Source organism: Sus scrofa, chromosome 4 (assembly GCF_054392235.1).
Source record: "Sus scrofa isolate SSC_HxYL_T2T_F1_AM1 chromosome 4, Sscrofa_HxYL_maternal_Yorkshire_Landrace_v2.0, whole genome shotgun sequence".
Taxonomy (NCBI): Eukaryota; Metazoa; Chordata; class Mammalia; order Artiodactyla; family Suidae; genus Sus; species Sus scrofa.
Window position 1 is genome coordinate 75,003,538 of NC_139386.1, and position 10,510 is coordinate 75,014,047.

Sequence of the window (10,510 nt, forward strand, 5' to 3'; positions counted from 1 at the left end):
AATTTAGAAGACTACCCATTGTACATGCACTTGGAAATTACAGCACAATATCTCCTAATTAATGCTGATTGAGTACTTTGATTTCAAAAATTGAAAAGCATAATACATGGACATTGCATTACATATTCACACACCCTCCCCACAAAGTCCTTGAAGTCAGAGACCAAAATAGAGAAGCCAATTGCTGATTATTTCATTGCTTTTTTCTTATTCTAAGTAAAGCTTTATGATTATAAATTCCAAAGTCCAGAATTAATAAAAACTAAACTGTCTTGTGCTATGGCATGAGTAATTTATCCGAAATGTTCAGGCTACTTAATTGGAAAAGTGAAGATGTTTTTCTACATCATATCAGTAACTTCAGCTGCAGATACTCTTTTCCTCTGAGATTCTGTGACTTGCCCCTTCTACTATTACAGCACGTCATCACTATGGATCATGGTTGTTCATGTTCAGTTCTGACTCTCAGCTAGATTATGCCTACGGATGAATCATGAACCCCTTGAAAGCCAAATGTCCCTTTTTATCATTTTATGTTCTGTGTCTAAGACAATGCTGATATAAATACATGATACATTCAATTGAATAAATGCAAGAACAGTAAGTTACTTTATATACCATAATCTTTCAGTGAGGCATTTAGAAATGCTACCTATTTTTAAAGGTCTGAGAGACCTTTAGAGACATGTCAAAAGATCACCTTGACATGAAAAACTAAATTAGGGGAAAAAGGCAGATTTGTATATTATCTATGTACTTCCACAGTAGAGACTGTAAAATAATGACATCCATGAACTTTTCAGGCATGCTACTTTGTTGTCTTCTGTGACAAAATTTTAAAACTGAGTCACAGAGTTTTTATGTCTTGGGTTCTTCTATTAAGTAAATATGCTTAAAATGATGAAAAAAAAAAAAAAGAAGAAGAAGCTTAAGTAGCCAAGTATGTTTTATTCTCTTTGCAACTAACACAGACAGGAAAGAAAGTACATTATGTAAATCATTTATTGATGTCAGAAGGACTATCTAATAATTTACATTTTTAGTTATCTTATTATTATCTATTAACTGCTCCTACTCATGGCACTTTCAAAACAGACAATCTTATATGAAGTGCCTCTTATACACAGTAGGGAGTTAAGATGTATTGTTAGAATAATACATACAGGATTCTCTTTCCAAGTGAATAATGGAAGGAAACATTCCACTTCTTTAGGGTGTCATAACATAAACAGACTGGTTCCTAACACAGGACAACCTTTCTTTCTGTTTCAAAAATATCACTCTGACCTCCTTGGACTATCAAAACGCCTTTACCTCCTCCCTCCATCAAATTGCAAGCATGTTTAATCATCTAAGAATGGAGGGTGAACAGGAAAGAAAGTGCTTTTGGTAATGAAAGTATTGATGGCCTAATACATCTCTAATTATTTTCATTTTAAATTATCTTATTATTTATTAAAAAAATATGAAGGTTAAGTCAAGTGAGGATTTTCCAACTCTTTAATTAATCTACTCTACTTGATTTGATAGTACTTAACTCATCCTGTCTTTTGGGAGAAGTTTCTTCTTCGTATCTAAACTTGATCATAGATAGGCTTAAATCAACTATATTATACCACGGCCTGGAATAGGGGAAAAGAGAATTTGCCAATGTAGGTCCTAGTTTAATAAATACAATTGGCTAAAACCTACTAAACTTATCACATTTTGATATCACCAAAATATCCTCTAACCAACAATTTCTTTCAGTAAAAAAAAAAAAAAAATTCTAGAGTGCAATAATTACAACAGACCCCAGTGGGAGGTTTTGGGCTCAGCTGTAAGGAGCAATTAAGTGCAGGTTCTGAGACATTGCGTGACTTCATTGAAAGGAATGAGGAAGTGCCTGTCTCTATCGATGACTGGACAAGTCACTCCATCAGCCATCATGGTCTCCATATTTTGTAGGTTCCAGGAACTGGCCCAGCTGGGAGCCTGGAACTCCATACACTCTAATATATCTGATCAGTCATTACTACAAAAACAAGATGACCCCAGGAGAAGGTCTCTTATCCAGGAATCTCCTAATAATTTATCTTAAGTAAATTTAATTTTAAAAAATTATGAATTGTAATTAGCTCCAGAGGCATAATCCGCTTAGGAAGGGTATGAAATAGAGTTCGCCTCATCTTCCAAAAGCAAAATGCTTTCTCTGTTCAAAACAATAGGCCTGGAGTTCCTGTCGTGGCACAGTGGTTAACGAATCCGATTAGGAACCATGAGGTTGCGGGTTCAATCCCTGACCTTGCTCCGTGGGTTAACAGTCTGGCGTTGCCGTGAGCTGCAGTGTAGGTTGCAGATGCGGCTCAGATCCCGCGCTGTGGCTCTGGCGTAGGCAGGTGTTTACAGCTCCGATTAGACCCCCAGCCTGGGAACCTCCATATGCCGTGGGAGCGGCCCAAGAAATAGCAAAAAGACAAACAAACAAACAAAAAACAAACAAACAAAAAAAAACAATAGGCCTATTAGAATACCAGAGATTCTTTTCAAATAACATGATAGATTAATTCTAAACAAACGTTAGGACCACAATTTTTTTCCAAAAGGAATAATTTTATGAGATGTAAGAGGGTTTCAGACATAATTTTCTCACTGTGATAAGTTTGATAGAGTATTTTATCTCCATGAAATATCAGATCAAAGCAATTTAAGACAATTTATGAAATGCACCAATCTATGAGAGCAGCAATATTACTCAGTGGTTGTAGACAGAGACTTGAGAGTCTGACTGCTCTGGTTTGAATCCAGGATGCTCCAGTCACTAGCTGTGTTAATGTCGCCATTCTTAAGCTTCCCATCTTTAAAATGAGGATAACAATAAAACATGTATCTTCTAGGTTTAGGGTACATAAGATCAAATGAGTCTATATGTATAAAGCCCTTAACCCAGTGCCTAATAAGTCATGAGTACTGCTCAGAGAGTTTCTAGTTATTATTACTGTGAACAGTAACGACAATGGATATATAACCTGGGAAAGTCATGATATTAGAGGCTACTGTATCTTGATATTAAAGCTAAAATCAGAATCAAGAAGAATCTTAAATGTTAATGTAAATTATGTCAACCATGGTTACATCCCAATTCCCTCCCTGTCATTAACTTACATCAGGATGCCTTAGTAGAGCTAAGAGATATGCTGAACGCATGACTTGCCTTCCCCCTCCACATACACACCACAGGAGAGTATATTTTGATGGGCGTCAGGGCAGGTCACTCTAGAACGTTTCAATTTGACACGTGGATTATTTTGAGCTGAAGATAATCAAGGCCCCCCAAAACTCAGGAAGAGCTTTTGCCTTAACTGCCTAAAAGAATTTAGATAGAGGGTTTGGTCCAGGAAGAGAACTATCACCAGAAAGAACTACAAAAAATATGAACTGTGAAGTTACTGCTGTGGGAGTTCCCATTGTGGTGCAGTGGAAACGAATCCAACTAGGAACCATGAGGTTGCGGGTTCGATCCCTGGCCTTGCTCAGTGGGTTAAGGATCTGGTATTGCTGTGACTATGGTGTAGGCCGGCAGCTCCAGCTCTGTTTAGACCCCTAGCCTAAAAAAAAAAAAAAAAAAAAAAAAAAAGAAGTGTTACCACTGTGGCTCAATGGTAATGATAATGAACCCGACTAGCATCATGAGGATGTGGGTTCAATTCCTGACCTTGATTAGTTGGTTGAGGATCCAGCATTACCTTGGGCTGTGGTGTAGGTCAAGGACAAGGCTCAGATCCTGTGTTGCTGTGGCTGTGGTATAAGACGGCAGCTGATTCAGCCCCTAGCCTGGGAACTTCCACATGCTTCGGGTATAGCCCTAAAAGAGAAAAAAAAAATTTAATGCAAAGTGATGGTCTGGGGACAAGCTTGATGGGGCCAGGAGATCAAAGTCCTCTCTGTGTCCTGTTGTCTCTGTGGGGCACAGCGAACCTTTGCTTACGAAACACTGGCTCTTCCCATCTTCCAGGAAATTGTCCTCTTCCCTTTTGGAGCTCCAGATCTCCACTCCCACCTCCTTAGCTCAGAATGTCATGTCGGCCTCAACCATCTGACTACCTATGGGTCTTATATAGCATGGGACCCCTGTATATACATAATTAAATTTGTTTTCCTTCTGTTAATCTATCTTATGTTAATCTGATCATTAGACCAGCCAAAGAACCTAGACGGGAAGAAGAGAAAAGTTTTCCTCCCCTAAAACTTCTTTTTAAAAAGTTACAATGATATATTTTAATTATCATATAAAATCAATTCACTTCCTAGCTACTTTCAGGAAATGCAAATCAGTAGCAAGCATCAAACATAAAAGCAAACTCACTGAAGTGAAAGGCATTTCCTAACATTAATTACATTTCTATTAACTCCATCAATTTTAAGTGACTCCACATAATGCATTAATTCTTTCAACTATAAGGAAACGCCTTTTACAATTAATTTTGTCTCTCTTACCAGGATATAGTTCCTTCTTGGACAAGACGGTCTGTTGGTAAGAAATGTCTTTAAAATTGTTTCATGCTAAAATGATATCCTTTGTGCTATATGGTGCAGGACTCTAGGATTCCAGCCAAGTGGCTGTGCAAATGCTTGAGAAGATGTAAAGCTCTTCTTGGGGAAACCACTACCTTTAATTCAGGTGTGTCTGCAGTCACCAGGGTAGGTTCCAGGGGCTGGGTCCTCTGCTTAGGAGTTAAGAACTGGGTTCTTAAGCAACTAGATGAGAATATCCACTTTGCTGCCTACCCACTTAGTGCCTAAAACATATGGTCCTTTGTTAACCACAGAAGCACAGAATATCTGCTCTACATTTAAAGAAATGGATCATGATGTAACTATAAGCCAGGACCTCCCAATGGCTTACTCAAGTCATCTGGTACCAAAGAGAATAGCCAAATCAGCATCCAATTCTCTACTCGATATTCTCTAAACTCTATCCCTCCATTAATGGACATGATCTCAAGGGAAAATTAGTCAGCCCTTGTGATGAATTCAGGTGTTCTGCTCAGCTACAATTTTATGTTACCTCCTAAGTCTTTGTAGGTTAAAACAAGAAGTACTTTCTTGAAAAGTGTCTGTGGCTTTTGCGAAATTATAATGGAATAAAGTTTTCTACAGATTATGCAGAGTGCTTCAGAAAAGTCTATACAAAATAAAATTCTCCCTTGAATTGAGTTCAGGAAAAAGTTGCTTTCTACACATCAATGTGTATATTTTCTTGGATCAGACAACAAGAACTCACACCCCAAGTGTTTCCCTGTGTGCCATGATCATTACGAAACAGTGACATAATTCATGAAAATTGCCAGTTCTGGGCATAGTAATAAGCACTCCATTACAGTTGCCTCCTATTATTAGGTATTATTAGTAATCATAATCTTATTTTAAGTGCATGATGTTTCCTTCATCTGTTGCTACAGATAGTCTCTATTCTAATGTTAGACTTAATTATCCCATTTCACATTATTTAATTGTACCAATAACTTCAAAATAAGCAAAGTATAAGTTCAAATTAAAAAATTTGGAGTTCCCGTCGTGGCCCAGTGGTTAACGAATCCGACTAGGAACCATGAGGTTGCGGGTTTGATCCCTGCCTTTGCTCAGTGGGTTAACGATCCGGCGTTGCCGTGAGCTGTGGTGTAGATTGCAGATGCGGCTCGGATCCCCAGTTGCTGTGGCTCTGGTGTAGGCCGGTGGCTACAGCTCCGATTGGACCCCTAGCCTGGGAATCTCCATATGCTGCAGGAGCGGCCCAAGACCAAGAAATAGCAAAAAGACCAAAAAAAAAAAAAAAAATTTAAGGAGTTCCCATTGTGGCTCAGTGGTTAACGAATCCAACTAGGAACCATGAGGTTGTGAGTTCGATCCCTGGCCTCACTCAGTGGGTTAACGATCCGGCGTTGCCGTGAGCTGTGGTGTAGGTCACAGACTCGGCTCGGATCCCGCGTTGCTGTGGCTGTGGTGTAGGCCGGCAGCTACAGCTCCAATTGGACCCCTAGCCTGGGAACCTCCATATGCCATGGGAGCGGCCCTAGAAAAGGCAAAAAGACAAAAAAAAAAGACTAAAAAATTTAAAACAAGTAGGAATTCAGCACAGTATTTGTGATTCTAATAGTGGTATTTGTGAGTCCAATAATGTGATTCCAATGATGTATTTTAGACATAAATTACTGTTGAAGGTGGAAGTATAAATAAGACTGAGATTAAGAAGCATGTTAATTTTTCTACCACAATGAGAATACCAGCCCACATTTAGTATGTAACTACAATTTTTGATTTATAGCTAGCATAGTAATTTCTCAGTATTAACTGAGAGTTGTGCAGAAAGGCTAATGTAATGAATGAGAAATTTAAACTATAGAATATGTAAATAATATAATCATACTGTTCTAAAAAACCGTGGAAGCAGAAGCCAAGTGAGTCCAAGTAGGAGTGATGACCGGCTGAATGAAGGTCATGGCAGTGGGAGGGAGGGCTGAGTGCAGAGGAGAATTTCAATAAACAGAGCAGGGGACCAGACCAGGGGTGTAGGAGGCTGGGTGTCCTTAGTCTGGACTCCAGGAGGCGATGGCAGGAAGATGCAATACTACTGCCTGGTTGGCACAGAGATGGAAGCATTCCAGACTTCTAGAGTGGGCAGTCCCTATCCAAGCTGGAAATGCAACCTTTTTAAGACAGCATATAAATCTTTATAATTTTCTCCCATTTCAGTCACTGTAAATAGTTCGGAAATCATGGGCTACTGAAGCAGGAAGGAACCCCATGGACCACAGAGCCTGAACTTGCATTTTGCAGCTGAGGATACTGCAGTTCGGAAAGGTTACCCAGGGCCACACAGCTGGTCAGTTAAACAACCAACACTTAATATCAGTGTTTCTAGTTCTACATCCTTCTGTCCTCCTATGAGAAGATAACCAAACTTCCCCACTGGTCTGGCTTTAAAATGAAAATCTCATGTCCCAGGAAACCCATCAGTCCCAGGCAAAGTAGGATGGTCGGTCATCCCGACAGAGATAGGAATTATTATTCATATTCCTATAATCTTCAAAAGAGTAGTTTTCATCACTCATCACAGCAAAAATTCCCCAGGCAATAGTTTATCCAAAGGAGCTCCAGAATAAAGAGTGATGACTTTGTGTCATTAGAATAGAAAGGAAGAGGCAGAACCTCTTCATTTTCCAATCTCATCTGTGACTAAAATACCTATTGGTCCCAGGTGATGCTGTCAATACCCACCCCAAAACTCCATTCTACTGGGGTGACCAGATCACTGGTTAAAGTTACAGACGGTCTGCTTTTACCAACACCAACAACATCTAGAAAAATATTTCCAAGGGTAGAGACAGAGTGGGGTTGGATACAAGCCAATTTTGCTTCCCATAACTACTCCAGAAAAGTGTGGAGTATCAGGCAAACAGACACACAGACTTTAGAGAAATCAAACTATCTGCTTCCCTCCAAAGCCACCCAGAAGCAAAAAGTAAGCCTTCTTGAACATTCCTGTTGGAGTACTTTGGAAAGAAAATGGCAAAGGCTTTCCCAGGCCATTTGCTTTCCTGGGAAAAAGGCACAGAGAACACGAACGATGAAGAGCTGGGCCCCATCACCCAGCAGCAGAAGCCTCAAGCAGAGGACTGAGATGTCCCCGCTGCAGGCCACGGGCTGCTCAGTGCTGGCCTGGCCCTGCCCTTCCCCTTGAGCCAGCCCAGCCCCTTCCTCACGGTCACTGCTTCCGTCAGAGATGCAGCGCTGATGGTCACATGCCAGGCAACTCCGAGGATATGGGCATCTACGTCCAGCCCCTGAGTGCACAAGTATGTGTGTGTGTGTGGGGGGGGGGAGTCAGGAGTTATTATTTTCAGGTTAAACTGCCCTGAATTTGTAAAAAAGAAATTCCCCAGAGTTCCCATCATGGCACATTCCACGAATCCAACTAGGAACCATGAGGTTGTGGGTTCGGTCCCTAGCCTTGCTCAGTGGGTTAAGGATCCGGCATTGCTGTGAGCTGTGGCATAAGCCAGTGGCTACAGCTCCGATTCGACCCCTAGCCTGGCAACCTCCATATGCCACGGGAGCGGCCCAAGAAATGGCAAAAAAAAGACAAAAAAAAAAAGAAAGAAATTCCCACTGAGAAGACAGACAATGAGGGAAATGGCATGTGATGCTTGAGCCTGGAGTCACCATCTAACACAGAAACCTTCCTCCTTTGGGGAAACAGGCAGGTTGGGTTGTTTTTTTTTTTTTTTTTTTTTTTTTAACCCTTTCATCCTCTTTGATTTTGTTTTGAAGGAGCTTGTGAAAAAATAAATTTTTTGAATGAATTCCATTCACCCTAAAGAAACTGTAACATCCTATTTTACGTTACTTTTTCACTTAAAAAAAAAATCCTCTTTTACTTAGTCTACGCGAAGCTGAGTATGGAATCAAGCTTTTTATATAAAGGTTGCTTCTTGAAGGAAAGTTAGTGATTCTTGGCAATGAGTCAGTAAAGGTGCAGCACACGTTATGCAGCTTCCTTTAAATTTCCTTTTCTGGAAGTCGGTGGGGGCAAAACACCAAAGGTGTGGACAAGCCTGGCTCGAAATAACGTGAATTACAACGAACGCACTTTCTGTGAATTGAAAAGATATCACCATTTCAATTGGAAGCCTCAGGATCCATTTCCCCAACCCCCACCCCCACCCCGCAGCAGAGTCAGTTTCCCACTGGAACACCAGCATCTCTGAGGCTTCCCCATCGACTCAGAGCCACAGAGGTTGCCTGCCTTCCCCTGCTTTTGTAGACTGACTTATCCACTGAGCACCTGATGAGATCCATCAACGCAGTCTCACCCCTAAGGGTTGGACTTCGTGTTGCTGCTGTTTTGGGTTTTTTTGTTTTATTTTGCTTTGTTTTAGGAAGTTTCTCTGGAAAGAATGCTCGACTTAAAATGTGAAGATTTGCATCCAGTTCTACCACTAATTGCCTTGAACTTGAGCAATTTCCTGAGCCTCTCCACTTGCCAGATTCCTATCTGGAAAAGAGAGATAATGACACAATGATAGAGGTTTATGAGGGAATCACCATGGCACAGGTGAAAGCGCTGACACACAGCAGATGCTTAGACAATTATGCAATGCTTCAGAGGAACAGTCACCTGAGTATCAAATATTTTTATGCCTATCACCATAACAGGTTTGTAGAGCAGGGCTCAAAAACAAGATTTTGACCTCAAATAGATTGTAATATCATAACAGTCACCATCTCTTGAGCACCTGATAGGTGCCACATGCTATGTTGACTATTTTAACATATTGTCTTACTTAATTCTAATAATAACTCTATGAGGCAAACATTATTATATCCATTTTCTCAGAAGAGAAAAATATAGCTTAGAAAAGTTAAACAGACTTCCCAAAGTCACACAACTTACAAGGGGCAGTGCTGGTCTGTCTTCACACCGCCCTCCGGTGCAAGCTGAGAAAGCCTTAATGACATGGACACACAGAGACCGCATTGCGTTCCAGAATGTTCCACTTTCTCACTCAGGACTCACAGGGTTAAAGAGAAGATGACAAAATAGCATAAACAGCTGGTTCCAAGGTGCTAGCTGCTCTTCTGTGATACCATTTTGTTTGTACTCTGCAGCTGTAGCAGAAAGTTTTTGTTCTCTGAAGAAAATACTGAACTGAAAAGATAATTGGCATTCAAGACACACATGTTTTCGACCAGCAAATGAGAAGAGAGCACAACAGTATTCTTGAAGGATGCTGATTTTTTTGTGTTTTGCAATTCTGCATTTTCAAAAATGACATCTGTTTTGTGAGTGACTAAAAAACTCTGGAGGAAGAATTTGTAAAAAGAAATAAAATTGTGTTTCTGAGCATTTTACTCCTTACTGCCTTCAGATGATATTTGTTTAGTTGGCCTATTTTTCCCCAAAACATCGTCAAGGCAAAAGTTTTTCTATTTCCTGCCCACATTTCTGACAGGTTTGAAATGATGTTTCAGTGGCAAATGTTTTAAAAGTTTCTTTTAGCACTTTTTTTTTGCCACGTATCAAATCATCCTTTCTTTGGAACACTCAAAAAAAAATTGTGCCTTCTAGGAGCATAAATGAATATAATGCATTGCATTTATATCATGCGTTCTAGGAGGAATGCAAAAGTATTTTACTGTCTTCACTTTTCCTGGCTGTTTATTTTTTGCTGGTGCATCAACGAATACAAAAGTTTAAGAGAGCCATTTCTTATTCATTCCCGTCTCTTTGATTTATCACTTCCTATTCCATAAATTTCCAATCTCTACTTCACACAAATAAAAAGATACAGTAACTCATATAGTTTGTCAGACAGACCCCAGTTTTAGAGAAGAATGAATAGTAACTAAGGTCATCTGAGGAGGTCCCCCACTGCAAATGGCACTGTGGCAGGCTGAACCCCATCCTCCCCCGCCTATACATGGCCACGTTGCAAGAATCATCTACCTAATCTGAAAACATGTGCTATGA

At 40.1% G+C, this 10,510-nt stretch overlaps 1 long non-coding RNA gene across 2 annotated transcripts in view; it reads right to left on the minus strand.

Moving 5' to 3' along the window:
- Positions 1–9,690, minus strand: part of LOC146403865 (uncharacterized) — a 391,328-nt gene extending 381,638 nt beyond the window's left edge. Inside the window, exon 1 of one of the 2 annotated variants that reach the window (XR_014843741.1) lies at positions 9,434–9,690. This is a non-coding gene — a long non-coding RNA (uncharacterized LOC146403865). The remainder of the gene's footprint in view (positions 1–9,433) is intronic. The other variant, XR_014843735.1, reaches the window with a different exon arrangement.
- Between the last annotated feature and the right edge of the window lie 820 nt (positions 9,691–10,510).